At 51.9% G+C, this 27,436-nt stretch overlaps 1 protein-coding gene and 1 long non-coding RNA gene across 4 annotated transcripts in view; one reads left to right on the top strand and one right to left on the bottom strand.

The window, feature by feature from the left end:
* Positions 1–6: 6 nt before the first annotated feature.
* LOC109731151 (uncharacterized) lies at positions 7–7,766 on the bottom strand. Of its 2 annotated transcripts, none has more exons than XR_012922050.1 (4): positions 7,425–7,766; positions 6,523–6,791; positions 4,576–4,659; positions 7–482 (listed from the first exon to the last, which is right to left on the bottom strand). It is a non-coding gene; the product is annotated as an uncharacterized LOC109731151 (long non-coding RNA). The 2 variants fall into 2 exon arrangements; XR_012922049.1 differs by having other exon boundaries at positions 4,479–4,659.
* The window catches only part of SEMA4D (semaphorin 4D), a 118,015-nt gene continuing 97,663 nt past the window's right edge, over positions 7,085–27,436 (top strand). For both annotated transcript variants that reach the window (XM_012773790.2, XM_012773792.3), the window contains exon 1: positions 7,085–7,216. The gene's annotated coding sequence lies outside the window, so the exon portion shown is untranslated. The remainder of the gene's footprint in view (positions 7,217–27,436) is intronic.

Below are 27,436 nucleotides of genomic sequence, written 5' to 3' on the forward strand. Positions count from 1 at the left end.
TGTTGTAGAGTGCTTTCTGTTGAAACTGAGGTCTTTACTAGTGTCTCCTTCTGATTAATATTGTCTTTATACTCTTGTATTTTGCCACAATTATAGAAACTATACCTTTATTTTGGTTAAAACTCAATCTTTGCAAACATACTCTGTTTCAAAATGATTTTGGTTCTGTTGAATAAAGGAATAGTTGAGTGCTTTGCAAGCAAGCACAGAGTGCTGGCCTTGAAGAGGGCTGTCCCGGTCCCTGAGGAAGGATGTGGACATGTGTTTTACTTCTGTCAGCAAGCCCAGAGTTCTCAGAACAGAGTCTTTCATTTAGGCTACTCCATACAATAACTTTTCAAAATCGAATCCTATCCAGACAGGAATGATCGTTGTCCATGGGCGTGTTCTCCTTCAAAGCCACCATATCCTTTACCGTGTCCGAGAACACAGCGAGCAAAGCTCAGTGACGCCAGAGACGAAGGCTGCCTCGTGCCAGATGCCTGAGGGTAACAGACAGAGGAAAGAGAAAGCCGTAGGGGCGTAAGAATGGCAATGGGGCCCTTGCATGTCTCTTTAAAGCGTCCAACTCTTCACACTCTCGAATCCCTGAATGATCAAAGGGGAGTCAGAGTCACTGGGTTCCCCCATCCCAGCTCCAAGGCACCCTCCCTGCCAACAAGGAACGTGGTGGCGGAGGCAGGCGGGCCGGCCTGCAGCTCCCAGGGGGCTCCCTCAGAGCCGGGTCAGCATCGCCACTGTGTCTGGGCACAGCCCTGGCACGCTGCACACAGCACAGCCTCTTACTGCATCCTGGAAGTCATGGAAAGCATTAAAACGTATGTAGAGAGACTCTTATGAAGTTCCAACGCTGGGGTCAAAATCCTTCTCAGAAAGGGCACAGCCAGTGAAGAATAAACACAACCGGCCTGACCCTGTTTTCTCCCCTGTGAAACCAGGCAGCACACCTGCCCTGCACATTTCTGTCAGCAAAGGCAAGCCCTGGTGTTGCTGGGGACAGAACTCAGCCTGCAGGCAGCGCCGGCCCATGGGGAATGCTCCCGGGGTAGTTTCGATATGTTCGACACAGCTCGGTGAAGAACGGGCTCTCCCACCCCGGAGCAGGCCTCTGGTGAAAGTTGAACACACCAACATTTTTAATACATATACTTTCCTTTACTTGTTTGCATTTTTGTAGTTTTCAATGGAGGGATAAGTTACACATATTTGCACACAAAGTTCAGAGCTCAGTGAATTTTGACATAAGCTGTGTGGAGTTCATTCTTTGTCACTGCTGAGTAGCATTCCATTGTGTGAATACACCACGACTTATTTACCATTCTACTACTGATGGACACTTGGACTGTTTCTAGTTTGGAGTCACAACAAATGAAGCCGCCAAGAGCATTCTTGCCTATGTCTTTTGGTGAACATACACACTTAATTTTGTGCATTATACCCAGAAGACAAATTGCTAGGGTATACATCAGATCTATATTTAGCTTTAGTAGTACTGCTCTGTATTTTTCTAAAGCAGCTATACCATTTTATACTCCCACAAACAATGTATGAGAATTCTAGTTGCTCTATGTCCTTGCCAACACTTGTTATTTGCAAATGTTAGACATTCTACTGGGTGGACAATTTTCCATTTACATGTATAATAGCACTAGTTACACTAGAGTGTGTATGGCAGTCTCCTAATAGTCTATTAATATCTACTTTTCCCTTCCTTAACATAAAGGACTTTTCCCTGGTTACACAGTCATGCAGCTAGCAACCATATCTCCAAACCTCCCTTGCATGTGGGTCCATGACTAAGTTCTGGTCCATGCTATGAATCAGGAGTGACATGTGCCACTTCCTGGCCTACAGGATCTATTGATCATGCTCTTCCTCTTTCCATCCAGGTGGAGGATGGCAAAGCTGCCTACCAATCCTGGTCTACCTGCCTACATCTGGAATGTTACATAACAAATAAATAAGCTTCTGTCTGCTTGAACCACTGCAGGTGGTTCTTCATTATGGCAGGAACCCTGCCCCGAAAGGAGCACACTGCTATTGCTCGTTTGCCCTCTGGCTCTAACACACCTGGGCATGTGTTGTTTTTGTCTTCTCAGCACCCATCTGTCCATTAGGGAACCCGGTTCTGTGGTTCTGTGAGCTTTGGGACCATTGCCACAGGCACAGACATGTGGCCCAGGTCTGACCAGGCATGGTTCCTCATCCCTGTCTGGAATTATGGATCCACGGATCCATAATTGGCACGATGTTCAATAGAGGCATCAACATCCTCCCGTGAGGCTTGCAACAGGGAGAGAAAGAGTCTTTGTCATCATGGCAGAGTTTGGCTGCCAGCAGCATTATGGCAGAGAGAATGAAACCAATGCCCAAACAGAGCCAGAGCTAACCAGAGAGAAAGAGGGAAGGACAGAGAGAGGAGGGGAGAGGAAGACCTAGCAATGCCATCTGATGCCCTGGATCTAACTGTACCTGGAGCACCTTTAGATGCAAGTGAGCCAATAATTTGAGCTGAATTTCTGTCACTTGCAACCAAGAGTCCTGTCTCTTTCATTAATGCAATAAACCTGTTTGAGGGCAATTTTATATTTGAATACAAGCACTGTGTGAGATGCTGGGGATACGAAATCCCCTTCTTTAAAAATAGTAATTCTTACTCTGATAGACCTTGGAGGGTCCATCCAGATGGAATGGGTGGGAAGAACAGAATTAATTTTTTACCACTAACCTCTGACTGAAATGAAGCATTTCCTTCAAGTATCTACGTAGGCAACAGACACAGCTATGTTAGCAGTACATGTGGACTTGTTCCCAGTAGAAATCGCAGCAACTCTCACACTGCATCTCATTTGTCACCGACCTTAAAATATCAGGTAGCTTATCACGACTTTGAAACAACTAGTTATTAAACTTGCTGCTAGAGTGTATTATTCAATGTGTAAAAAAGCAGCAAATGGATCACATTTTAAAATATCTTGGCAATTGGATTTCAGTATAATTGGTTTCCTTTCTAATCCCATATTTGACTCAAAATGTAGACCAGAGAAGAAAGAAAAATATGAACAAATAATTGCATTATTTCTTCAAAATAGAGTATATTATTCAATGTGTAAAAAAGCAGCAAATGGATCATATTTTAAAATATTTTGGTAATTGGATTTCAATATAATTGGTTTCCTTTCTAATCCCATATTTGACTCAAAATGTAGACCAGAGAAGAAAGAAAACTATGAAGAAATAATTGTAGTGGAAGCTGGTGTAGGCTCCAAAGAAGAGCCGTGTAAGGTGACATCATCATCACAGAGTGGGGAGGGAGGCTCTTGGCTCTGCCCAGGGTACGTGGGTGGGTGAGGGAGGAAACCATGTGTGGGCAGAAACTTACCATGTGAGGGTGTTTGCCAATAAGCCAGGGGTGCAGGGAGATCCCATGGCTCTGGCAGCTGGTGGCAGGTCGGAAAGGTGCCACTGGGGCAGGCCATTCGGGCAGGCACCAGCACGGACTACATCGATGGTCAGACAAGGCAGCACACCAGCGCCCTGTTCTGCTGACAAGCCTGGGCTCTATCTCTGGAATATTTACCCTCTGTCTGACAAGGGGTGGCTTGATAATCCAAGCTGCAGGCTCAGTGACAGGAAATGCTGCAGTAAGAGTGTGCAAGAGGACTAGATTATACCCTTTGCCAGAGCTAGTCAGTACTTAGAGGCTTGACAGCTGAAACACTGTGCAGGGGGCACAGAACAATGATAACAGCTCAGCAAGGCCTTCTGTTATATGCTACTGCCAATGTGACCCCAAATTTCCAAATGCAGCTTTTAGGAAAAGAGCCCTGCGTGCCTCGTGGGGGTCACAGTGACAGCAAGGACACAGGAGAGTGCTGAGGTCAACTGGAGGCCTCAGAGTCCTCAAAATCCTTGGTGTCCTCCCTCTTCCAGCTGAAAGACCATGACAGGGAGGGTGCCTGCTAGAGACCAACTGGGGAAGACCCTTTATTTTGGAGAGGCCAGCCAGGAAGGCGAGCCTGGGTACCCACACTCCTAGCATCCTTTTCCAGGGTGGGGAAGGGACAGGGACGACTGGATGGGGGTGGTAGTCCTGGTGTGGTACCAGCAGTCACTGCACAGTAGGAGTGGAGGTGCCATCCCACCCACACCTCTGCAGAGCACCTTGTAGTCACATTCAAAGGCCATCTCCCTAGACCTCCCCTGGAAGGTTCTGGCAGCCCCCAAGAAGGCCCCATTTCTCCACTCACTGTGCCAACCTCTCTCTAGGGTTAGCCCGGACACCCTACCCACAGCTACACATGAAGAGCAACAGGCCAGCTCTTTCCGAAGCCAGTTCCTTCCTCCACTGCTTACGTGGTCCCCACTGGGATGATCCGGAAAGTGCCCCGGCCCACCACATGCATGTGTTCCTTGCACACTGCCACTGCGGGCAGAAGCCGAGGACCAGCGTCTCTCCCCACGCCTGCCTGGCCTACCTTTGAAGCTGGGTGTTGCTTGCGTCACGTGAGCTGCCACAGGGAGTCTCTTTCCCATGCGGGACTCAGACACTGTCTGCTCAGTCACCAGGCTCACCTGGAGAGGATGTTGGCATTCTGGGCGGGGAAATGTAGAGAATCTTTATAAAACATGACCTCAGTGTCCAAACACTCGGCATTTCTGGGGAAAGATGAAGACAAATCGGTCAATATGATGGATACTTTGATATGCTTGACATTAAAATAGGAGGGGAGTCAGTGGGCGAGACGTGAAGCAAGGTTGGGCTCATTTTGGTGTCTTGCATGTGTGTGTGAAACGTTCCACGATAAGACACAAAACAACCGCAGCAACGAAGAGAGAGAGACCAGGTCACTCTGGCGGGCCTGGGCAATGATGCTTGTTGAGAGGGGGAACAGGGAGAGCAGCTTTTTGGAAGTTTCATTTAATTCTCTCCCACCCCCTTGGTACAAATTAGGAAACAGGCTAGAGAGATTTGGGATTCTTGAAGGTCATGAAGCCAGAAGTGTGGGCTCCAGGACATCTGTGCCTTGTCTCCTCTCTGTCCTGGGCTGCCCTCCACCATGTTCAGAGCTCGTGGCTCTAACAGCCAGTCCCGCTTCTGCTGCTGGTCCCCTCCCGCATGTTCCTGAGGTGGCCCCAGGCCTGTCTAGACACTGGCCCTGGAGGGCATTCTCCTGCAGGGACCGGCTCCTTGGCAGAAAGATCTGTCAGAAAGCGCTCAGAGCAGGCAGAAATCCACTTTCTCATCTAATTTCCACCATTCTGTCCTCCTTCTGCCCTTCATAACCCCACAGGGTAATCCTTCTTCCCTGGACAGCTTTGCAAATATTTGGGTTCTGCCGTCTGGGCTCCCACATCGATTTTCCAGGCTGAAGCTCCAGCATGTCAGCTTCCCTCCCACACCATGCTGGTGGCTGCCTCAGACACCAGCCAAGGGCATGATATTCTAGTTGTGCCTGACTGGTGAGGAATAAAGCAGAGTCCCTCCATCTGGGCGACACTTGTATTTATAGAGCCTGAGTATGTACCCTTCCTCAGGGTATGGGATGCAGTGAAATCAGCCCTGCCCTAATCCCTTTCTGCTACGGTTTAATTCAAATGGGATGTGGAACATGGATTCATGGACTCCTACAGTTGGAAAAGACATCTCCTCCACGCTGTTTCCCGGAATAGTCGCCAGGACTGAACGCGGAGCACACAGCGCTGCAGCTTTACTGCCCATTCTCTCCCGTGCTCCCGAAACTCTGGCCACCCCATGGCCGCCCTGTCCTCACGCTGGGGAGGGCAGGGAGCTGAGGCCCCAGACTACTTCGGAAGAGTCAGAGCCAAGAGCGAAGTGGAGTCTACCAGACTCTAGGCCCAAACCCCTCAGTGGTGAGTCATGACCGCTATGCAGCAGAGGGAGAAGGGGCAAGCTCCACGCCTACCCCCCTTGACACCAGCTTTGCCATCCATCCTTGTTACGCCCAAGCCCTGTTCTCAGAGCCCTGACAGGGAGCTCTGTAGCTCAGGGGCCTTTGATCATTTAGGAACTGCTTCATTTGTAAGCTCAGGCTCTCAGTAGCTAGTGGCAGCAGGGCCCCACCCCTGCCTCCAAGGGCCATCTGTAGCCCAGAGAGCTATCACCTGGCCTGCCAGGGGCTCTGCACATTAGGGGGAATCCTGGCTGGTTCTGTCAGGTACTATGTCCCTTTCTTGGGACTGGCCTGAGGACCTGCCTTGTCACTGCATGAGCCCATCATTCCCCCTCTGGGCAGAAGGGAGGTGGCTTGGATGGAGCAACACCACCTTTGAGAGTCCTCAGCTCCTCTAACCCACCAGACAGTAACAAATATGTCTCACCAGGGGCTGTATTGGGGGATGCTCTGCCATCTACAGTGGAAATGGACAAACATTCAGCAAAGTATTGGCATGGGAGTGCAGAAACATCAGACTGGAAGAGGTGCCTGCCCACCTCATTCTGGGAAAACAGGAGAGGCCTGGATTGGAATGTTCTAGATGTGCCGGACTGGTGTTCCTCACCCATTCGGCAGCCAGTGTCCTGGGTGCCTGCATGCTTTGCCCACTGGTCAGATCTCCAGGGGAGCTGGCTCCAGGGCCTGGGGGTGCAGAAACCTTGGGGATTTGGGGGATGCCTGGAAAGGGTCGGGTGTGTCCAGGCCCCCAGAAGGGGCAGCTGGTCCATTAAGAGGTTGTGAGGGAAGGAGTGGCAGGGCACGTCTTGGTCTTGGGGACCAGTGCTTGACCCAGCCGGGGCAGGGGACAGCCTCCAGGCTCTGCACTCGGGCCTGCTGGAGGGAGAAGGTAGGCAGTGGGGAGAAAACTCGGAAGGAAAAGCGGGGAAGGGAGAGGGAGGCGAGGGGGAGGGGAAGAGGGTTGGGAAGGTGAAAGAAGGGGAGGAAAAAGGGAGGGAAAGCGAGGCTGGGCGAGGGGAGGAGGGAGGTGAGCAGGCGGGGTGGGGGTGAGGAGGAGGGAGAAAGGGGAGGGACCAGGGAAGGGAAGAGCAGGAGGGGAGGCGGAGGGGGAAGAGGAGGAGGCGGGAAGGGAGGGAGCGGAGGAGGGGCCTGCGCGCCCGCCCCGCGCCCTCAGTCCCCGCGCCGGCCTCCGCGCCCTCGCGCGCCGCAGCATCCCCGCCGCCGAGCCTGCCTGCCGCCCCCTCCCCGCGCCGTCCGCCTCTGCCGTCGCCGCCATTCCTGGCGCCCGAGACGCGCTCCAGGTAAGCGGCAGGGCTGGCGCGGCAGGGAGGGCGACGGGGGCTGCAGGTGCTCGTGCGGGGTGGGGGCGGCTGGGGCCCTCCGCGGAGCCCCCTCTGCGCACCCGCGGCCCTACCGGGAGCCCCCTTCTGGGACTCCCCTCAGGACCCCTGGGACTCCTCCCTGGTCCCTCTCTGGACCTTCCCTGGAACGCCTCCGGGAGCCACCTACCCTGGCCTTTCCTCGGACGCCCTGGACTCCTCCCCATCCCTCCCGACCTCCTCGCCTTCCCGGTTCGTGCAGGTGGCTCCTCTGGACGCGGGGGTGTGGGGCGCGCAGCAGGCGCGGCCGGGAGGCGGCGGCGCACTCGGCCAGGCCCCGCCGCGCCCGGCCCGCCCGGTCAGGCTCCGCTAGGTCAGGCCCGGCTAGGTCAGGCCCGGCTCCGGCCAGCCCGCTGCGGCAGGGCCCCGCCGGCTTCTATTTTGGGCGCGGAGGCAGCTGCCCCCGTGCGCTGGACCTGGCGCGGCGCACTCAGACAGGTGGGGCAGGTCGGGCCACAGCAGTCAGGTCGTCGGTCGCCTTGGCTGTGAGTACTACAGTCCTCAGTTTCCTGTAGGGTTTTGGCTGCATCATTCTAGAACAGCCCAGGAGAAGCACAAGCCTTAGCCTGGGCTGCACCTGTTGCAGCCGCCTGGTGAGCTGCAAGGGGCTGGACTACTGGGGCTTTGCCAATAAAAACATGTAAAGGGGAGTTGAATTCGCGGTTGTCCTTTTTGTTTATTTGACTTAGTATTTTGGGGAGTGGGTGGGTGGGTGGGTGAATGGGAGTCTGTAGGTGGGCAGTTCGCTTCAAGTGAGGCCTGTTGTCGAGGGCTGCGGGCCCGGCCCTGCATTTTGGGGCGTTTGCCACATGAAGTTGCTCTGCTTCTGTTTTGAAAACCTGGCTGTGTTGAGCACATCCCAGGCTCCTGGGTGGCCAGGCCTCCGAAGGCCAAGCTGGACCTGGGGCCTGTGGCCAAGCGTCTCACCCTGCTGTCTTTTCAAATCCACCAGACGCCACTGAATGGAAGTTTCCTTTTCAGGGTACGAAGTGACACCTGTGGCCTGTCACCTTATATGTGTCCCAGGCCTGGGGCCTGCCTCCTGGCTGCCCAGGCAAGGTTACTTGGGAATGTTTACTATGTCCCAGAAATGGGTAGCTTTGGCTAGTGCAGGGGCAGGACTTTGGTAGAGATAATAATGCCCGATTGTCATTTTGACGGTTGGTGTCTGTGCATATCATGTCTTGGTGACTGTCTGCGGGAAGAAGAAAGACGCTTGCTCTGAGTACCCTGCCAGGCAGGATGGAATGGAAGGGTGTTGGACACACCAGTGTGTTTCTGTGGGCAAAGACTGCCTTTCCTGAAGGCCAGCCCTTTGGACTGATAAAAGTGTCTGGAGTACACAAAGCAAGCAAAATAAATAGAGAAATAAAATGCATCTCTGGCACCAGGGCAACCCTGGGGTCCCTCCCGCACGTGGTGTTGCAAGACCTCAAGCTGGCATGGGAGCCAGGGTTCGTTCTGCCTCCCTGTGATGGCCTTTTCTGTCTGTCTGCCCATCTGCACTGTGAAAAAAGCCACTGAGTTCCTCTGTCTCCCGACTCGTAACCAGCCCAGCCTCCTGACTAGCACACACAATCTGCTGAAAATGCAACCTTGCACAGACCCCTCCCTGAGTGGCTGGGGTCCTGCCCACCCTGGGCTGAGATTTGGGGCGCAAGGCCAGTGGCTATGTTGCACTAACTGTCCAGGGATCCTGGGGCCACGGAGATGTCCTTGGTGACATCATCCTCCTGTGGACAGTCCACTCAGAGACTGTCCGAGGTAGATGTTATCTGGAGCTGCCTTCCTCATGCCAGGCGGGTGTATCTAGGCAGATGCTTGGGAGTGCATGCTAATGGCCGCCTTTGAGTGAAGAGGGAGGGAACATCTATCTGCTGGTGCCAGTACATCAGCAAAATCAATAATGCATTGCTAAGATCAATGGTTTTCTCCATCTTCTGTGCTTCTGGAGGGAGCCTGCTGAGGCCTCTTGCCTCTCCCTCTGGGTTCCATTTCTGGTGCGGAGGGAGGCATGAGTGGGTCCAGGAGAGAGGCAGCAGACTCCCCTCCTGACTCCCTGGAGCCAGAGCTCCTGAGGCTGGAGCTGGGACACGTGTCCTCTCCCCCTCTGTCTCCGGAGTGTCCCCACTGTCCCTGAATTAGGCCTGCCTAGCCACTGCTAGCTTTGGAAGGGAGTTCTTTTCCTGATTGTTTTGCAATTTACAGGGACCTCCCTGCTGCATGTTAAGAATTTGCTTGCTTAAAAGAACTTTTGGGGAATATATATAGAAAAAATTAGCTGGGCATGGTGTCACATGCCTGTAGTCCCAGCTATTCGGGAGGCTGAGGCAGGAGGATCGCTTGAGCCCAGGAGATTGAGGTTGCTATGAGCTAGGCTGATGCCACGGCACTCACTCTAGCCTGGGCAACAAAGCCAGACTCTGTGTCAAAAAAAAAAAAAAAAAAAAAAGAACTCCTGGGAAGGTGCAGTGGCTCAGGAAAACTGGGGCTTCCTGTATGCCCAGGTCCCCAGTTCACAGGCTCTTCTGGGAATGACAGTGGTGGCCTGTTAGCCATCCAGGCATGAGGGTGCCCATGGGGGTGAAGCTGGCTGAGTAAATATGTAGAAATGACTGTGTCATCGGCTAACTGTCAAGGGTGTTTCTGGGAGAAAGACTGCCTGCAGTTTCCTACTGGAGCAGTTTTAGAAGGGAAGTGGCAGAGGCCCCGGGGAGGCTTCCCTTTGGCCCTGTCCGCCCTATGCTTGGGGGTGTACCTCCTGCAGCTCCCACCGTGCCATCCCCATCCAGGGCCTGGGGCTGTCCCCAGAGAGCTGGGCCGGTGGGGGAGGGCTGGGTCCCCTATGTGCCACGGAGGAGTGTGCTAGGGACTCGGCATGACTCCTCCATTGAGAGGTGACGCAGGAAGGTGGAGATTTATTAGGAGGAAGTATCTGCTGATTCAGTCAGGTTGAATCACCGCCTTCCCTGGAACCTGGGGTGGGGCTTTTCAGCAGGCCAGTTAAAGTGATCTCTGGGGTAAGCAAATGGGCTGCTTTAATTCTCTACCCAGCTTGTCCGCCCCTCCCTGAGTGCATTGCATTTACCTGGAGGTGCTGCACCAGGGGCCACCAGCATCCTGCTGCTGCTCCCAAGGCACGGACAACAGTCTAAGGGTGCAGAACCCGACAGCCACCTTCCTACAGGGCCTGTGTGAGGCGGGGGCGGGGGGCGGTGCATGCGGGCCCTGTTATTTGGTCTAAAAGTCTCAGATGCTGCCCATGAAAGCGATCATTACCCCCCTCCCCTGGGTTTTACTGCGTGGCACCCTGAGATGGTGGGCTTTGGGCAAAGCCTGACCCAGACCTCCCAGTCAGAGCAGCATTTGATCCAACAATCAGTCTTCTCAGAATTATGCTATTTATGAGACAGTTGGACGTTTGTTGAGTAAATTATTTTAAAGAATTCCTTAATCACATCAATGGCGCTATGTTAAAGCGATCTTTGCCCTTTAGTGGTAGATGCTGTGTGTTCGCAGGTGAAGTGGCAAGATGTGTGGGAGCTCCCTCAGATCGGCGTGAGTGGGGGTGTGGGGGTGGGCAGGGGTTGGGATCGTGTGTGAGCGGACAGTTTGGGGCCCGGGTGAGAGTGCCTGGGTTCATTATTCTGTTCTGGCCACTTCTGTGTGCTTGAAATTCTCCATAATAGACATTTAATAATCGTCTAAGAACTCCAATTCTTCCCCCACACACGCTATTGGATCTGTTATCATGAAACAGCACAGAGGTTTATTTTAAAAGCTGTGCCGATATAGTAAGTGAAAACATCACTCCTTAGTGCAGAAAGTATAGAAAGGTCCCATTTACACACACACACACACACACACACACACACACACATGTAAGTGCTCATGCATGGGAACCCGTCTGGGTGGACACACGCCTCGGATCCCCCAGAGCCTTGCGGGGCCGCGCCAGTGGCGGGCGCAGCCCCATGGCGGCAGCAGGGAGGAGGGCGCGGGAGGGCAAGCGCAGGGAACCTGCACTTTTGCTCCCTCTTCTGTATGGTTTGTCTCTGTTACAAAGGAATTATTTTTGTAATTTTGAAGTTAATTTTTAAAAAGGGATCTCCATTAAGTAATATAATATCCTGAGGCATTTTAAATAGAATCTGATTAGAGAAAGTCTTGTTCCTAGACAATAACGAATGAATCGGCTCACATGAGGCGACCGCCAAGTCAATAGTTATTTTTTTATTTTTTTATTTTTTTTTGAGACAGAGTCTCGCTTGTTGCCCAGGCTAGAGTGAGTGCCGTGGCGTCAGCCTAGCTCACAGCAACCTCAAACTCCTGGGCTCAAGCAATCCTTCTGCCTCAGCCTCCCGAGTAGCTGGGACTACAGGCATGTGCCACCATGCCCGGCTAATTTTACATATATATATTAGTTGGCCAATTAATTTGTTTCTATTTATAGTAGAGACGGGGTCTTGCTCTTGCTCAGGCTGGTTTCGAACTCCTGACCTCGAGCAATCCACCCGCCTCGGCCTCCCAGAGTGCTAGGATTACAGGCTTGAGCCACCGCGCCCGGCCCAAGTCAATAGTTATTGACCCGCTGAACGTGTGCTTTGTGACCACGGAAAGACAGAAATCGGCACCTGCCCTCAGCCACAGAGGGAGACCCCGGAGACGGGGTCGCTGCACAGTCCGGCGACAGAAGGCCAACCCGGAGGCTCATGCGCTGAGGCAGGCACAGCCTGGGCTGAGCAGCCCCTTCGCCCTGACCTAGGCTGGGGCTCGGTCCATGCGTTTTTAGGGGTGCCTTTGTTTTCTCTTCCCGTTTAGAACAGGACGTGTTAAGTAACTGGTGCTATGATAACAAAAAAGCATAAAAATGGTATATAGCATAGAAGTCTGCAAAGTAAAAAATTGCCTAGAATTATAATTTTCTTTTTGTATTTTCCTGACCAAAACAATAGAGTTGCTAGGACAGAATATGACTTGCTTGGATCTAGAGCTTGAGTGTGTGGCGCTTGGATGTGTGAGTGTTTTGATTTGGGGTGAGGGACAGTGAGCATGCGCCTGGCCTCCCCACCCCCTCTGTGCGTGGGACCTTCCGTTCCCAGTGTGCCCCGGACGTGGCGAGGGCACAGCCTGGCACGGCTCTGCCCCCCACGTCCGCAAGGGCGGCGGTGTGTGCTGGTGCCGCAGTGCTGCCGCCGCCTGCCTCGCCCGGCCCAGAGCTGCGTGAGTGCGTCCTGGTCCGGTCCGCTCCTCGCACCCGCTCCCCAGCCGCCTTCCTGCAGGGCCTCAGGGCTCTGCTCCTGGGTGTCCCGCGTCCTGGCTTCTTGACCTGAAGGAACTGGTTACCTAAAGGGCCCTTTCACCTCTCAACTCCGTCCACTTGGTGGCGTGTCACGGATTTCCCCTGAGAATGTTTGTTGAGTGGCTGTGAAGGCTGAAGGCAGGGACGGGGGACAGAGGCCTGCCCTCGGGGGGCTGCGGTGGCGGAGGTGTGTGGGGAGGTGGTGCTGCTCCACTCAGGGCTTCTGGAGGCAGGTGGCCTGTGCACGCACGTGGACAGTGGCGGGGGGGAGGTGGGCAGCCCGTTCTGGGCAGATGGAGCCTTTGAGGACTGTCGGAGCAATAGGTGTCTGGGATGGCCCCAGGTTCTTGGCTCAGGCAACGGGAGGGTGGAGGCACCGTCACCCCAAGATGGGGTATGGCAGGGGTGCAGTCTGCGGGTACAGGGGTGGCATGGCTGTCAAGGTGGTACAGCCAGACGGACGTCCCTGGGGAGGAGGCCGGATAAATGAGTCTGGATGGCGGGGCGGGGGCGGGGCAGTCGGGCTGAGGCTCTAAACCTGGCAGTTGTCAGTGTAGAGGAGACATTTTGAAGGGTGGAGTTGGGTCTCCCAGGGCACCTGGGAGATGGAGAACAGAAGAGGCCCGAGGACTGGGCCAAGGGACCAAGAAGATTCGGAGCGAGGTGGGAGGAAGGCTGGGGCGTCCTGGGGGCGGCACTGGACATGCATCGGAGGGCAGGGCGTTGGGGAGGCCACGTGGGTGAGGACGGAGGCTGCCCTTGAGTCCAGGCGAGGCCACGCAAGGTCCCCGGTGACTTCTCCGGCCGCTAGCCAGCGGTGGGCCAGGTCGAAGCAGAGGAGGAGGCCTCTGAGGGAAGGAAGGAGAGGAACCTGGGGCAGCAGGAACTGATAACTTTTTCGAGAATTTTGCTATGAAGAGACGTGGAGAGGTGTGGGGGCTCGAGGGCAGACGGGCTGGGAGAGGCCGGTGTTTCGGGTTTGCTCGGAGAGAAGGGCAGAGCTCGAGGGCGGGAGCTGGAGGTGAGGAGGAGGAGCCTGCCCCGCCCCTGTGGGTAGTGGGCTTCTGCCCCTGCCCGCAGGTCCCTGGAGGGCTTTTGTTCACGGGCAGTGTGTGCTGTCTCCGCTTGGCCCAGGCTGGCTCAACATTCCTTCCTACACCTCAGTGCTCCAACCCCTCCTGGCAGTCACTGATCTGTTTAGATCAGGTTATTATAGATTAAATTTGTTTCTTTAAGAGTTTCAGAGTGGAAGCCTATTTTACATTTGCTCCTCAACTTACGATGGGGTCACATCCCAATAAACCCGTTGTTAAGTTGAAAATATCCTAAGTCAAAAATACATTTAATACACCTACCTACCTAACATCACAGCTTAGCCTAGCCTACTTTAAACATGCTCAGAACATTATATTAGCCTGCAGCTGGGCAAAGTCAACTAAGACAAAGCCTGTTTTATAACAAAGTGTTGAATATTGTTTAATTTATTGAATACTGAAGTGAAAAACAGAATGGTTGTATGGGTACTGGGAGTACGATTTATACTGGATTCGTATTTGTCCTCATACCACGGTAAAGTCAAAACATTGTAAGTTGAACCATTGCAAACCGGGACCGTCTGTATACTCTTGTTGTGTCTGGCTTCTTTCACTCTGCATAGTGTTTTTGAGAGTCTTACATTTAGGTGTGTATATTAGTACTTCCTGTCTTTTTATTGCTGAATGGTATTTCATTGTATGGATGAATCATGGTTTATGTATCCATTCATCTGTTGGTGGATGTTTGGGTTGTTTCCTCTTCGTGGTTACTGTGAATTAGGGTGCTGCGAGCTAAAACCAAACAACAAAAAGACAAACAACCAGCTAAAACAGAGGTAAGTATATCACCAGATAAAATATACAGACTGCCAGCAAGCATGTGAATAGATGCTCAAGATCATTAGTCATTAGGGAAATGCAAATCAAAACCACCTCACACCCCAATAGAGTGGCTTTAATCCAAAAAATGGAAAATAACATGTGTTGGTCAGGATTTGAGAGATTGGAACCCTCATACTCTGCTGATGGAAATGTAAAATGGTGCAGCTGTTTTGGAAAATAGTTTGGAGATTCCTCAAAAAGTTAAACATAGAATTATCATATGACCCAACAAGTCCACTCCTAGGTATAAAAGAATTGAAAGCAGGGACTTAAAAACTTATGCACAACTATTCATAGTAGCACTATTCACAGTAGCCAAAAGGTGACCCAAATGTCCACGTATGGATGAATGAGTAAGCAAAATGTGGAATATCCATACATTGAATATTATTCAGCCATAAAAAGAAACAAAGCACCGATACCTGCTACAGTGTAGACGAACCTTAGAAACGTTATGCCAGGTGGAGATAGCCAGGCACAAGGACCACCTTTCGCATGACTGTTCATAGGAAAAGTTTGGGATAGGCAAATCCTTACTGACAGCTAGCACACTAGTGGTTGCCAAGGGCTTGGGAGATGGGGGGATGGGATGTGACTTGATACCTATGGGGTTTGCTTTTGAAGTGGCGAAAGTGTTCTGGAACTAGATAGTGGTGGTGGTTGCATAACATTGAGAATGTACAAATGCCATAGAATTGTACACTTTAAAATGGTAAGTTTTATCTTACGAGTATTTTACCACAATAAAAAATGATATAAAAGTGTTATGCACATTCATAGGCAAATCTTAGTGTGGGCCTATGTTTTTGTTTCTCATGGGTAACTACAAGTGGAATTGCAGGGTTTTATGGTAAGTATGTGTAACTTCATAAAAAACTGGCAAGCTGATTTTTAGAGCAGTCGTATCATTTTACATTGCCACTACTAACGCATGAGAATTGCGGTTGGTTCACATCCATGCCAGCACTTGCTGTTGTCAGTCTATTTAATTTTAGCTATTCTAGTAGGAATGTTGTAGTGCTGTTATTGAGGTTCTAGTTGAGAATTTTTTCATGTTCTTATTAGCTGTGTGTATAGTCTTTTGTATATATTCATTTGTAAAATATCTGTTCAAATTTTTTTTCACTTTTTACTTGGGTTATTTATCTTATATTTGAGTTGTCAGCGTTCTTTACATATTCTGGATTCTGATCTTTTGTCAAATATTTGTATTGCAAATATTTTCTCTCAATCTATAGCTTGCCTTTTAATTTTATTAATTATATTATTCAAAGGGCAACTTTGTAATTTTGAATATTTCCAGTTCATCAGTTGTCTTAATGGTTTATGCTTTTTGTGTCCTATTTAAAAAATCTTTGTCTAACCCATAGTCATAAAGATTTTCTCCTATGTTTTTCTCTGAAAATGTTATAGTTGTAGCTTCTTTGTCAAGATCTATTATCCATTTTGAGTTAATTTTTAACTGGAAAGAGCGAAGGATTGAGGTTGATTGTTTTGCATGAGGCTATCCAATTGTTACAACATCATTTAAAAAAAAAAGAGCCTATTCTTTCCATTGACTTATCTTGCACCATGTTTGTAAAGTAATTGGCCATGTCTGTGTGGCTTTGTTTTGGATTCTGTTGAGTTCGATTATGGCTCATTCCTTTATGGGCTATTCCCAGTGCTTGATGACGTGCTGTGTAGTAACTCTTGAAGTCAGGTAGTGTGACAGTTTTGCTGCACTTTCAAAATCATATTGTCGATTCTAGATCCTTTGCATTTTCATATATACTTAAAATCAATTTGTCAGTTTCTACACAAAGCCTGCTTGCATTTTGACTGAGATTATGTTAATTCATAGATCACTTTGAGGAAAATTGAGATAACAATATTGAGTCTCTTGACCAATGAACATGGAATATATCTCCATCTATTTTCATTTTCCTTAATTTCTTTTAGCAGTGTTTTATAGTTTGAGTGTGCAGGTCTTGTACATATTTTATCAAATTTATTCATAAGTATTTCCTATTTTGAATGTTATGATAAATAGATTCTTAAAAATTTTACTTTCCAATTGTTTATTGCTAGGATATAGAAATACACATAATTTTTTATATTTTTTGTTTACCCTGTGAATTTTCTAAAGTTACTTACCTGACTGGCTTATTTTGTAGAACCTTGAGATCCACATACATAATTCTGGTGATTATGAATAAAGACCACTTTACATCTTTCTTTCCAATTAGAATGGCTTTTATTTCTTTTTCTTTTTCTATTTCCCTGTCTCAGACTTTGAGTGTAATTTTTAACAGAAGTGGTGAAAGTGGAAATTCTTGCCTATTTTCAATCTTAGTAAGGAAGAATTTAAAGTTTTTAAATTAAGTATGATGTTAGGTGAAGATTTTATGTGGATGCTCTTTATCAGGTCAAGGAAGTTTTCTAATTTGCTGAGATTTTTTATCATTATGGCTGTTGAATTTCCTCATGTACTTTTCTGTATCTATTAGGATGATCATGTGGATTTTTCTTTTTTGTTTGTAAATACAGTGAATTATACTGACTAACTTTTGCATGTTAAATCAGCCTTGCATTTCTGGCATGGATCCCACTTGGTCATGATGTATCCTCCCTTTTATGTATTGCTGGATTCGATTTGCTGTGATTTTAAGGATATTTGTAACTCTATTCATGAGGGCTATTGTTTTCTTGTAATAATTTTGGTTTTGGTATCAAGAGTAATGTTAGCCCCACACAATGATTTGGGAGGTATTTCCTCTTCATTTATTATTATTTTAAAAGTTTGTGTAGGATTTGTATTTTTTTTTTCTTAAATGTTTCTTAGAATTTACTATTAAAGCTATCTGGGCCTGGAGTTTTCTTAATGGGAAGACTTTTACTTATGATTTCAATTTCTTTTTTTTTTTTTTTTTTGAGACAGAGTCTCACTTTGTTGTCCAGGCTAGAGTGAGTGCCGTGGCGTCAGCCTAGCTCACAGCAACCTCAAACTCCTGGGCTCAAGCAATCCTTCTGCCTCAGCCTCCCGAGTAACCGGGACTACAGACATGTGCCACCATGCCTGGCTAATTTTTTCTATATATATATATATTAGTTGGCCAATTAATTTCTTTCTATTTATACTAGAGATGGGGTCTTGCTCTTGCTCAGGCTGGTTTCGAACTCCTGACCTAGAGCAATCCACCCACTTTGGCCTCCCAGAGTGCTAGGATTACAGGTGTGAGCCACTGTGCCCGGCCTACTTATGAATTCAATTTCTTAACATAAGGTTAAGATTTTGTTCGTTTGTTTTTTAGTGACAGGGTCTTGCTGTGTTGCCCGGGCTGGAGCACAATGCCACAGTCATAGCTTACTGCAGCCTCAAATTCCTGGCTTCAAGCCATCCTCCCACCTCAGCCTCCCAGACAGGCGTGAGCCACTGTGACTGGCCAAGATTTTCTATTTCTGCTTGAGTCAGTTCTGGTAATTTATGTGATTTATTGAGGTATAATTTATATACAGTAGAATCCACCCTGTTAAATGTACTCTTCTGTGAGTTTTGGTAAATGTGTTGTAAAGGAAAATAAAAATCTCAGGTGCACCCCCGGACCAGCATTGGTCCACAGCCTGTTAGGGGACTGGGCCATGGAACTCCCCACCCCATCAAACCAGTTCCTAGTGCCAATAGGCTGGCGTCCCATACAATCCCCCTTCCAGATGAACAGCTGTTCCTAACGCTGTGCATCCGCTGATCCCCGGGAAAGGGTAGCAGGCCCTAGGCATCGGCAAGGACTGCCCACAGATAAGGAAATTCCTTACTGTCCATAAAGAAGGACCTGCAAATTGTAACTTTACTTTCTAGGCTAAGTCTTCCCTAAACTAAAGTCTGTTCAATTCCCCACTAATAATGTTGATTACTAGTTTAGTATCCCAGGTGCAGAACAGACAAGACAGGATCAATCGTTCTTCCACCCACCCAGGGACATCTATTGAATACATAATCGATACTCCTTTCACTCCCTTTTCTTCTTCTAACATTCACCTTATCTTAGGTATGATGCAGAGTTCCAGGGTCTTATAAGAATGCAGCCTGTTTGCCTCACTGCCCACCCCTCCTTTTTCTGTGTGCCTCCTCTTAAAAACCAAAGTTCCCAAATCCCTTTCGAAACAACAGTCACGGACCCACAGATCCCTCTGTGGTTTGTGTTTTTCCCAGGTGTGTCCTCAAAATTTGGACCTCTGTTGATTGAGATCTTAGCCGCCTCAGTCACTAATTTTGGGTTGTCAGCGTATAGGCATGCGACCATCACCAGATCGAGATGTGGAAGATTTTCATAGTGCCAGGAAATCCTCTTGTGCCCTTTGTAGTAAGTCCTTTCCCCCCTACTTGGCAACCATGGATCTGTTTTCCAACCCTATAGGCTTTTTCAGAATGTCATATGAACGGAATTGTGCAGTTTGTAGCTTGAATCTTGCTTCTTCCACTCAGCGGAATTGTGCAGGTGTTTGAGCAGTAAATAAAGCAGTATGTTTAGGGAGAGACTCCAGCACTTCTGGATGATGAATTGGAAAGGAAGATGGAGACGGGGGCAGTTACGGGACAGGAACGCTATGATGATATTCATGGTGGCCTCGTCATGAATGATATGCCAGGCACTTTCCACCCATCTCATGGAACCCTGACTGGGTCAGTTCTTCCCCTGTTACAGCTGAGGACATTGGGGACAGAGAGAATAAGAAACTTATTCTTGGGACCACTCGGGCAGGAAGTGGTTTGAGCCCAGGAGTTGTGGTCTCACGCTCCCTTCCCAGCATTTAGAGCATGCACCGCAGGGTGGCAGATGGTCAGGGTGTTTCAAAGATTTTAAAGATGTGGATACCCTTTGGCCACTAAAGTCCAAATGAACTAGAAATGTAGTTTATCTGAAAGAATCGTGAATGTAATGAAGCATTTATGGAAAAGAGTATTTCTCAGTCTTTATAAATAGAAAATCCATATACAACCTGAGCAACACCTGATGGAGAAGTGGTCAGGTGTGGGTGGCGTAGTGACGTGGATCTCTAACCATACCAGTGTGGAATGTAATGTGCCTGATGAGACGCATGTCTGCAGAGAGCCGTGCGAGAACAAGCCTGGAGCAGTGTGCATGGGAGGAACTTGTAAGTGCCTGGAAAGTACTAGACTGTGTCCCTACCGGCAGTCAGATGTTTAGTTGATGACATGGCTTCTGTTTCCTCGTTGGTGTTTGTTTTCATTTTCCTGATTTTCTGCAGTAATTCTTGTTATGGAAATCATAAAGGAGAAATACAAAGAAAAAGGATGAGAAACGTAGTTTTAGATCGTGCACGGCACACACCTCATGACACACACACACATCGCAGGTCTCGGGAGTCCTCACATGCTTTTCCTGGACTCGTCATGCATGCCTGTTCAAAAAGCAGGCGCGTGTGCACAGCCTGTTCTCCTAAAGTGCGTCAGCGCAGCGGAACCAGCCAGCCCGCGCCTGCCACTCCCGGACACGGCGTGGCAGCAGGTGGACAAGGAGTGTGTGGGTGTGGGTGCCGCTCAGGGGAGGCGGGTCTGCAGGGTTGGCGGGTGGTTGCGTCTGTCCTCTCCTGGGCTCCGGTTCCTGGGAGAGCCAGGAAGCCCTCCCATGCCCGGCACCTGTGTGTGCGGCCTGCCTTCTTCATAAGCAGAGTCAACGTGGCCCTCAGTGGTTCCTGGGGGCTGCGGATTATTAAATGACTCCTATAATATCCCTTCTTGGCAATGTTTGAACTGGGAGGCATGTGGAATTCAGTGTCATGTTTGAAACCAAGCTTCCTTTAGGTTCAGTATGCATATAATATTGCTAAAACATTTAATTAGAATACCAAAACTTCATGAGAATCAGGAAGTCTGGCTGTATTGGTGTCTTATGCCTGGCTGCTTCTATACTCTGACAGTGACCCACACACTTTTATATTGTGCGGCAGCACACAGACACACACACATGCACACATACCACCAAAATCGAAGTTCTGCTCACAGCAGTCACTCTTAACTGTATGCAATGCCTTCTGGTATTTTTATTCACTTGCATTTTATTGAAAACTGAGTGTGCAACTCCCAGATTGAAAAATACTCCCACCTGACATCTGGCCTTATGAGTGACTGCATGGGCATTTTAAAATTTTAGCATTAAGTCGGCATGTGTAAGCCTAGGCATTGTTGTCTCACTTCCCACGTGGACTGACTTCTGAGTGTGGACTCCCTCAGTCCTCAGCTTTCTCTAAGTCGGGGTCATCCACGGGGTCTCTGGGCCAGGCGTGCTCTGGAGCCTTCAGCACATTCCCGAGCTGTGCGTGCTGCCCAGGCCGGCGTCGGAGCGCACGCGCGGGAACAACAGGGCAGGGAAACTGGGTCGCAGCAAAGCTTGAGCAGGCGGAACTGGATCTGTGGGCTGTCTTTGAAAGCTGAGGGCAGTGCTTGGCTCTCAGGTGTGGAGTCCTGCGAGCTGCCCAGCCCGGGCCTCACCTGTGAGAGCGGCCACCTCCCGCGGTGCCGCGTGAAGCCGGGTCTCTGTGGGGACCCGCTGTCCTCACGTTCCACCCACGTGAGCAGGTCGGAGCAGGCTGGGTTTCTCGGCTTGGCAAAATCAGGAGGCGGTGAGGAGCTGCTTTTTAAAATAGACACCAGTCACCGAAGGGCCCAGAAACAAGCCTCCAGGAGGTGCAGAGTCCGTTTGCTCACGTGGCCACTCCGCGACCCACGAGCCGGTGTGTGCAGGCTCTGTGTCAGCTGGCAGAGAGCGTCCTTCACAGTCAGCACATGTGTTTCTGCAGAAGGGAGAGACAGCTTGGCACAGACGTGGCCGTCAGGAAGGAGCGCAGGGTGCAGGCGCCCCACCCCCGGCATGGGCACAGCGCGCAGGGCATAGCAGCCTGCCCTGCAGTCAGCGCGGTGTCCTGGGGACTTCTGTGAGACGCTCCGTGTCAGGACTGCACTTACATTGTAGTTGCTAAAGATGGAAAAACACTTCTGCAAACACAGCCCCATTCATAAACCCTGTTGAGCCACCAGTCTGTCCCTGTTGGTGCCATCCTCCCCAACGTGCTAGGCCAGGGCGCGTTCTTTTTGCTTGAGGAGGCCGGCTCGGCTTCTGCTGCACAGAGACGCATTCTGCAGTGGTTTTCTCGGGCTTGGCAGGCCGTCAGCTGTGCGGTGCTGAGAATGGCTGTGAGGCTCCCAGAGGGCTCAGCGCTGTGGCTGCGGCTCCTGCAATGCCTTCTGGCCTGGCTTGCGTTGTTCTTTGCATTTTGACACTTCCGAGAGCCTGTCTGGTCAGTTGACATGGAGTAGATTTTGTGGCCCGAGACTTTGGCCTCCTGGCCGTCTTCCACCTGGCAGAGTGACCTGAGTGTGGCCCACCCGTGGGCCCTGGCTGGCCAGCATCTATGGATGTGTCCCGGGAGGGCAGCCGCACACAGCGCCAGCCTGTGGGCAGGGAGCACCAGGAGTTCTGTGAGACGGCTGGTCTCCAGCCGGCTTCTTGCTCCTCTCTTCCTCGGGCGGCTGGGTCTCTCCCCTCTGTGGTGGGTCCCCTTGCCCAGCTGGGGGGTCACCCCTGTCTGCTTCCTGTCCCCTGTTGGAACCAAGGGGAGGTTGCCCGCAGTATGACGGCAGCAGCAGTGGTGGTGGCGGTGGCGGTGGCAGCGCCCGCTTTCGTCTCCCCTCCCCGCCGTCCTCCTGCAGTGAGATGCTTGTGGAACTCACTGAGTCGTGCACCTGACTTTTCACAAATGGAGCCAGCGTGTGATGCCCAGGACCAGGCACAGGGCATCGTGGCCCTCAGGGCCCCTGGTCACCACTCCCCCACTGATCCCAGCAGAGCTCAGTTTTGGCTAGTTTGGCTTTGTGCACCTTGGATTTTGCAGCTCATTCTCATGCGTGTCACTCAGCATCCATCTGTGACACCCAGCTCGGGCTCACCCAGCACCTTCTCCTTGCGCCTTGCCACCCAGTCTTCCGTTGTGGGCGTCCACCATGGTCACACGCATCCCTGTACGCCACATATGTACGTGCTGGCTGCTGGGTTTCCCGTCTGGGGCCTTTATGTGTGAGGCGTCAGAGCACCCTTGCACGCAGGCTGTGTTTCAGCTCTTTGCTCTCCTTTCAGGACACCGGGGCCTCCAGTTCTCGTGGCTCCACTTGCCGGGCAGGTGCCTGTGGCAGTGGGGCCTGTGCGTCAGGCTCACCTCAGACCTCGCAGCGGCTCCCTGCCTCCAGCCTGCTCTGAGCCCCTCCCTTTTAGAAGGGTCCCTGAGCTGGCCCCGACCTCCCGCGCCAGCACCCTGTGGAGTGGGGAAGGGTCTCTCGCTGCACCCTCTGTGTCCCGCCCCTTCCACTCCCACCGCAGGCCACGGGACTCTCCCTGTCATTGCCAGCAAGGTGCCTCCCAGCTTCGCAGTTCCGCCTCTGGCTGCACGGCCGCTGCCCAGCCGCCTCCGCCACTCCTCAGCAAGCGTGCGGTGTGCGCCCAGCGCCCCAGCTCTAGGGCTGGGCACAGGTCAGGGCCAGAGGAGGGCAGACAGGGCATGTGACTTCCAGCGGAAGGAGGGCGCGTGGGGTGCCGATGGGGACGCAGGCCGGCGGGCAGGGCCGGGGTGCGGTGCTGAAGGGGCTGAGCCGGGACTGAGAGCAAGCAGGCAGCAGCTGGTAGCTTGGACAGGAGAAAAGTCGGTCCGTGCTAAGCCGTGACGGCAGAGCTTGCCGTTGCCGTCTCCGAGGCTCGAGGTGTCTGCCTCCTCTTGCTGGGTTTGGGTGGCCCCTGACCCCCGAGGGCACAGGTGGGCAGCATGCGGCGCTCAGGGCCGGGTGGCGCCCAGCCGCTCCCCCGTGGCTCGCTGGGAGACCTGCCCTGGGTCCCGCGAGCCGAGCAAGGAAGCGGCCCTGTGGTGGCCGCTCTGTGAGGAAGGCCGCGCTGTGAGGAAGGCCGCGCTGTGAGGAAGGCCACGCTTTGAGGAAGTCCGCGCTGTGAGGAAGGCCTCGCTGTGGGGAGGGCCGGACTGTGAGGAGGGCCGGGCTGTGAGGAGGGCCGTGCCGTGCCGCAGAGGGCTGCGGCTCCGCTGGGCAGGCCCCGTGTCTGGTGCCCCTGCTCAGGGCTCCTGTGTGTGAGGGGCAGGCCTGGCCGTCATGCGTGCTAGCCCTGGGTGTCCTCAGACGTTGGAGCAGAGGCGAGCCGCCCTGGCTGTGGCCCGCGGGGCCCCTTGCCACGGCGCTGTGAGCGCGGTGACTTGCACAGGCTGCCGAGGCAGTGCAAGGTGCTTCCCAGCAGCAGTGGCCAGAATGGAAGTGGTGGCCCCAGGAAGGGGAGGCCTTGGGGACGGGTGGGGATGGCCTCGGTCTCAGGTGCTGGTGGGAGAGTGGAGCGTGCACAGGGGCAAGACCCCTGACCAGGGTAGTTTCATTCCTCCCACACGTGTTCAGGCCTTGTGTTTGGAAGGGCCTTCCTGTCTTCCCTGTGACTGACTGTGAAGGAAGTATGTTTTCCTCATAGAATCACGGGGCTGCGGAGGGACAGGGGTGAGTCCCCGGTGGCTGCCGCTCTGGGCTCGTGGCTGCGTCCAGTCTCTGCTCCGTCCACACGTGCCATCTGTCTTCTCTTCTGTGTGTATCTTTCACACTTGTCACTGTATCTAGGGCCTGCCTGGGTACTCCAGGAAGAGCCCCTCTCAAGATCCTTGAGTTTGGCACATAAGGTCACACATGTGCCCAGGTCCTGGGGCCTTGTCTCTTCAGTGGGCTGCACACAGGGGCCGGCGGGTGACACTCTGCACGGCTGCCCTGGAGGCCCCGCTCGGCGGGGACGGTGCTGGCAGGCGCTCACCTGCTCCAGGGTCTGTTTCAGTGGGATCTGTCACCAGGAAAATGGAAACCATGGCTGCTTTTTGCATCGTGGGAGGCCATAGAAACAAGAGAGTACAGTGGAAACTCGCTGCTTTGTAAAATAACTTCGTGTTGACTCAGAAAGGAAACAGGAAAGGTGCCTTCTATCTGGTTTTTTAATGTGAGTTTTCTCTCGATTGGTGGGGCCTGTGCTTTTAAGGAGTGTTTCTGCAGAAATACTTGTTGAATCTTTAGTGTGAACAGGAAATAAGATGTGCTGACTAACTTTTCCTTTATTTTAATTGCGTTTTTATTGTTCAGAAAACGGAGAAAGCAAAGAGTATAAGCTTCCTCTTTGTGCTGGGTAAATGCCACGAACAGCCTGCCTTTCTGAGTTTTTTTTTCTCTGCCATTTTCAGGTGCACACGTTTTCATACACAAGTACACACATGCACAGCATGCTCATCGAGGGGGTGTTTTCTCAAGCTGTGGTTATACCATGCAGAGGTGTGCGACCTGCTTTATTTGCTCACTGCTGTCATAGGTGTGTGCGTTCTGTGTCGTGCCAGGAGGCTGCGCCTGGCCCTGTTAAGGCTGTGCGTCCTCCACCTCCTGCTGGGCCTGGACCATTTTCCCAGTGTCCGTCACACGTGCTCCAGTGTTGGTCAGCAGACATGTAAGGGCCCTGTGAATGGTGGTGTATGTGTATGGCGAGAGAGAGAGAAAGAGAGGTTTATTATAAGGAATTGGCTCATGTGATTGTGGAGGTACAAGTCCAAAATTTACAGGGCGGAGCAGCAGGCTGCCGACCCGGAAGCAGAATTCCCTCCTGGGGAGGCCGACCTGCAACTGGCTGGGCGAGCCCACTCCAGCATAGGGGTCCTCTGCTCTACTCAAAGTCTCTGCTTTAAATGTGGATCTCATTCAAAATACACCTTCACAGAAGCATCAGGAATGATGTTCGACCAAATGTCTGGGTGCTGTGGCCCAGCCAAGTCGACACACAACATTAGCCATCACTGGGTCAGCGCTCCCAGGTACCTGCCCCGTGCGGGCCACGCCCTGTGGACACGCGTGGGCTTTAGCGAAGTGTTTGAGCTTGCTGGGTGTGTAAAAAGAGGAAATCTGTCCCCATGCGGGGCTTGTAATTCATTCCGAGGTCGTCAGGTGGCCGGGGGTGGACGCAGGATGATGTTTCTTGAGTGCTGATCACGGCCGGAGCCTCGTGCGTGCATGTGGACCTCACGCCTTGGCTACCTTCTCTTCCTGGGGCAGTGGCTTCATGTGTCCCTGCCCACGCTGCTTTCGGGCAGGAACACCTTCGGTGCCTCTGGGATGATTCCTGTCCTCCTCCCACAGACCGCTTCACTTTCCCAGCAGTGCGTGGCAGTGCTTGGCCACATAGAGGTGTTTATTAGCAGAAAGCCTTGGGTCTCTGCCTCTCTGATATTTTTTTTTTCTGGAAAAAAAATGTCTGCAAGCTGCAGTCTGTTCCTCGTTCCCCGCCCCTTCGTGGAAGTCTGCTGACCTTGGCCTTCCATGAGCCTGGCATGCCCTTATCAGACCTTTGGGCCATCCTGTGGACTTGGCGGTAAGTAACCACGGAGCAGCAGAAGCAGCACAGCCTGGTGGCCGGCGGGCCTGGCCTGCTCTGGAAGGAGCCACTGGGCAGGTGTGTAGGTGAGCATGGGCGTGGGAGCTCCAGGGTTGTGGGGTGGGGCTCTTCCTCCTCCATGAGGAGTGATGATGGAGGTGGACGAGAGAGTGGAGCTTGTCATAGGGCACGGAAGGACTCTTGGGCAGTGTGGCGGGAGTGGCCGTTTGCTCTGGGACCGGCAGTGGCATGTGTCCCGTGCCCTGCTTTCTGCTGGCTGAGGCTCGGAGTGATGCCAATGGGAGCTGGGGACCCAAGAGGCCCGTCACACTCCCAGGTGTGTGAGGCACGGCCTCAGCGCTGCTGCTCCTGGGCCCCTGGGGCGTCCTGCCACACCTGGGGGTCACCATCTCTCAGAAAGCCAGGTCTTCGGGGCAGCCCAGGACAGGCTCCAGGCCACTGGCCCTCATCCCGCACCTTGGCCCTCTCTGCTGGAGAGCACCTTCTAGGCTGCAGCAGAGAGAAGGCGGGGCCCGGTGGCCGTAGAAGGCGGGCAGCCTCGCGTTCTGTAGCCAGGGCTGCTGCTCTCAGAAGCGCTTTTCAGATTCTTCAAGGTAGGGCTCCTGGGCCTCCACAGTGGGACCTGGTCATCACAGGGGCCAGCCGGTCACAGACACGAGACCAGACCCTGCGGTCCCGACCCCGGCCTGAAGAAGCGCGTGGTGCAGTGAGGACTCTGCCCGGCTGTTTTCTCTCCCTCGAGGGACGCGTGTCTGTCAGGCGCAGGAGGCTATGGGACGGTGGCTGGTGATATTCCACGTGTCAGCCCTGTCCTCAGCTGGGATGTTCTTGGAATAGTAAGACTTGAAAAAGATAACGAAGTGTATGTACATGTTTAAAAAAGATAGTGCACAGGTTTTGAAGCAAGGTTCGGTCCTGCAAGTAAGGTTAGTGCTTCTAACCAGAGAGAAAGAAAGAGAAACCAGTTGAAGTGAAGTTTATGTGGATTGTTTACTGGGATTTTTCGTTCGTGTATACAAAGGAATATGGCTCACAACAAAGAACCCAGAGACATTCAGATCTGCTTACATTGTTTTTGTCCAGCATAATCTTTGCGATGTTCTTATTTGGATTAAGATGATAGTGATTTCTAAACTCAACCACAGAGTTTAAATGAAGGTTAATTACTGCTGAAATGCTTGCGATGTGCAGGGCTGGGTAAATGAGTCAGATTGTGTTTGTCCCCGGAGTTCATTGGTGCCATGTGTCTAGAAGCTGCATATTGCATTTCTGCATTTGGACGTGTTGAAGTGAGGCTTCTTGGCAACCAGAGCTGGGGTGGGGGTGGGAGAGTGAGCTGGAGCGCGGAACCTGGCGTCCTGTGTCTGCAGAGTAAGTGGCTGGAACTCCTCCACTCTGGGACGGGGACCAGGCAGCATGGCCCCAGGGGACCCACAGCACTGCTGTGGGCACAGTGTCCCCTTCT

This window comes from Microcebus murinus, chromosome 12 (assembly GCF_040939455.1).
Source record: "Microcebus murinus isolate Inina chromosome 12, M.murinus_Inina_mat1.0, whole genome shotgun sequence".
NCBI classification, from domain to species: Eukaryota; Metazoa; Chordata; class Mammalia; order Primates; family Cheirogaleidae; genus Microcebus; species Microcebus murinus.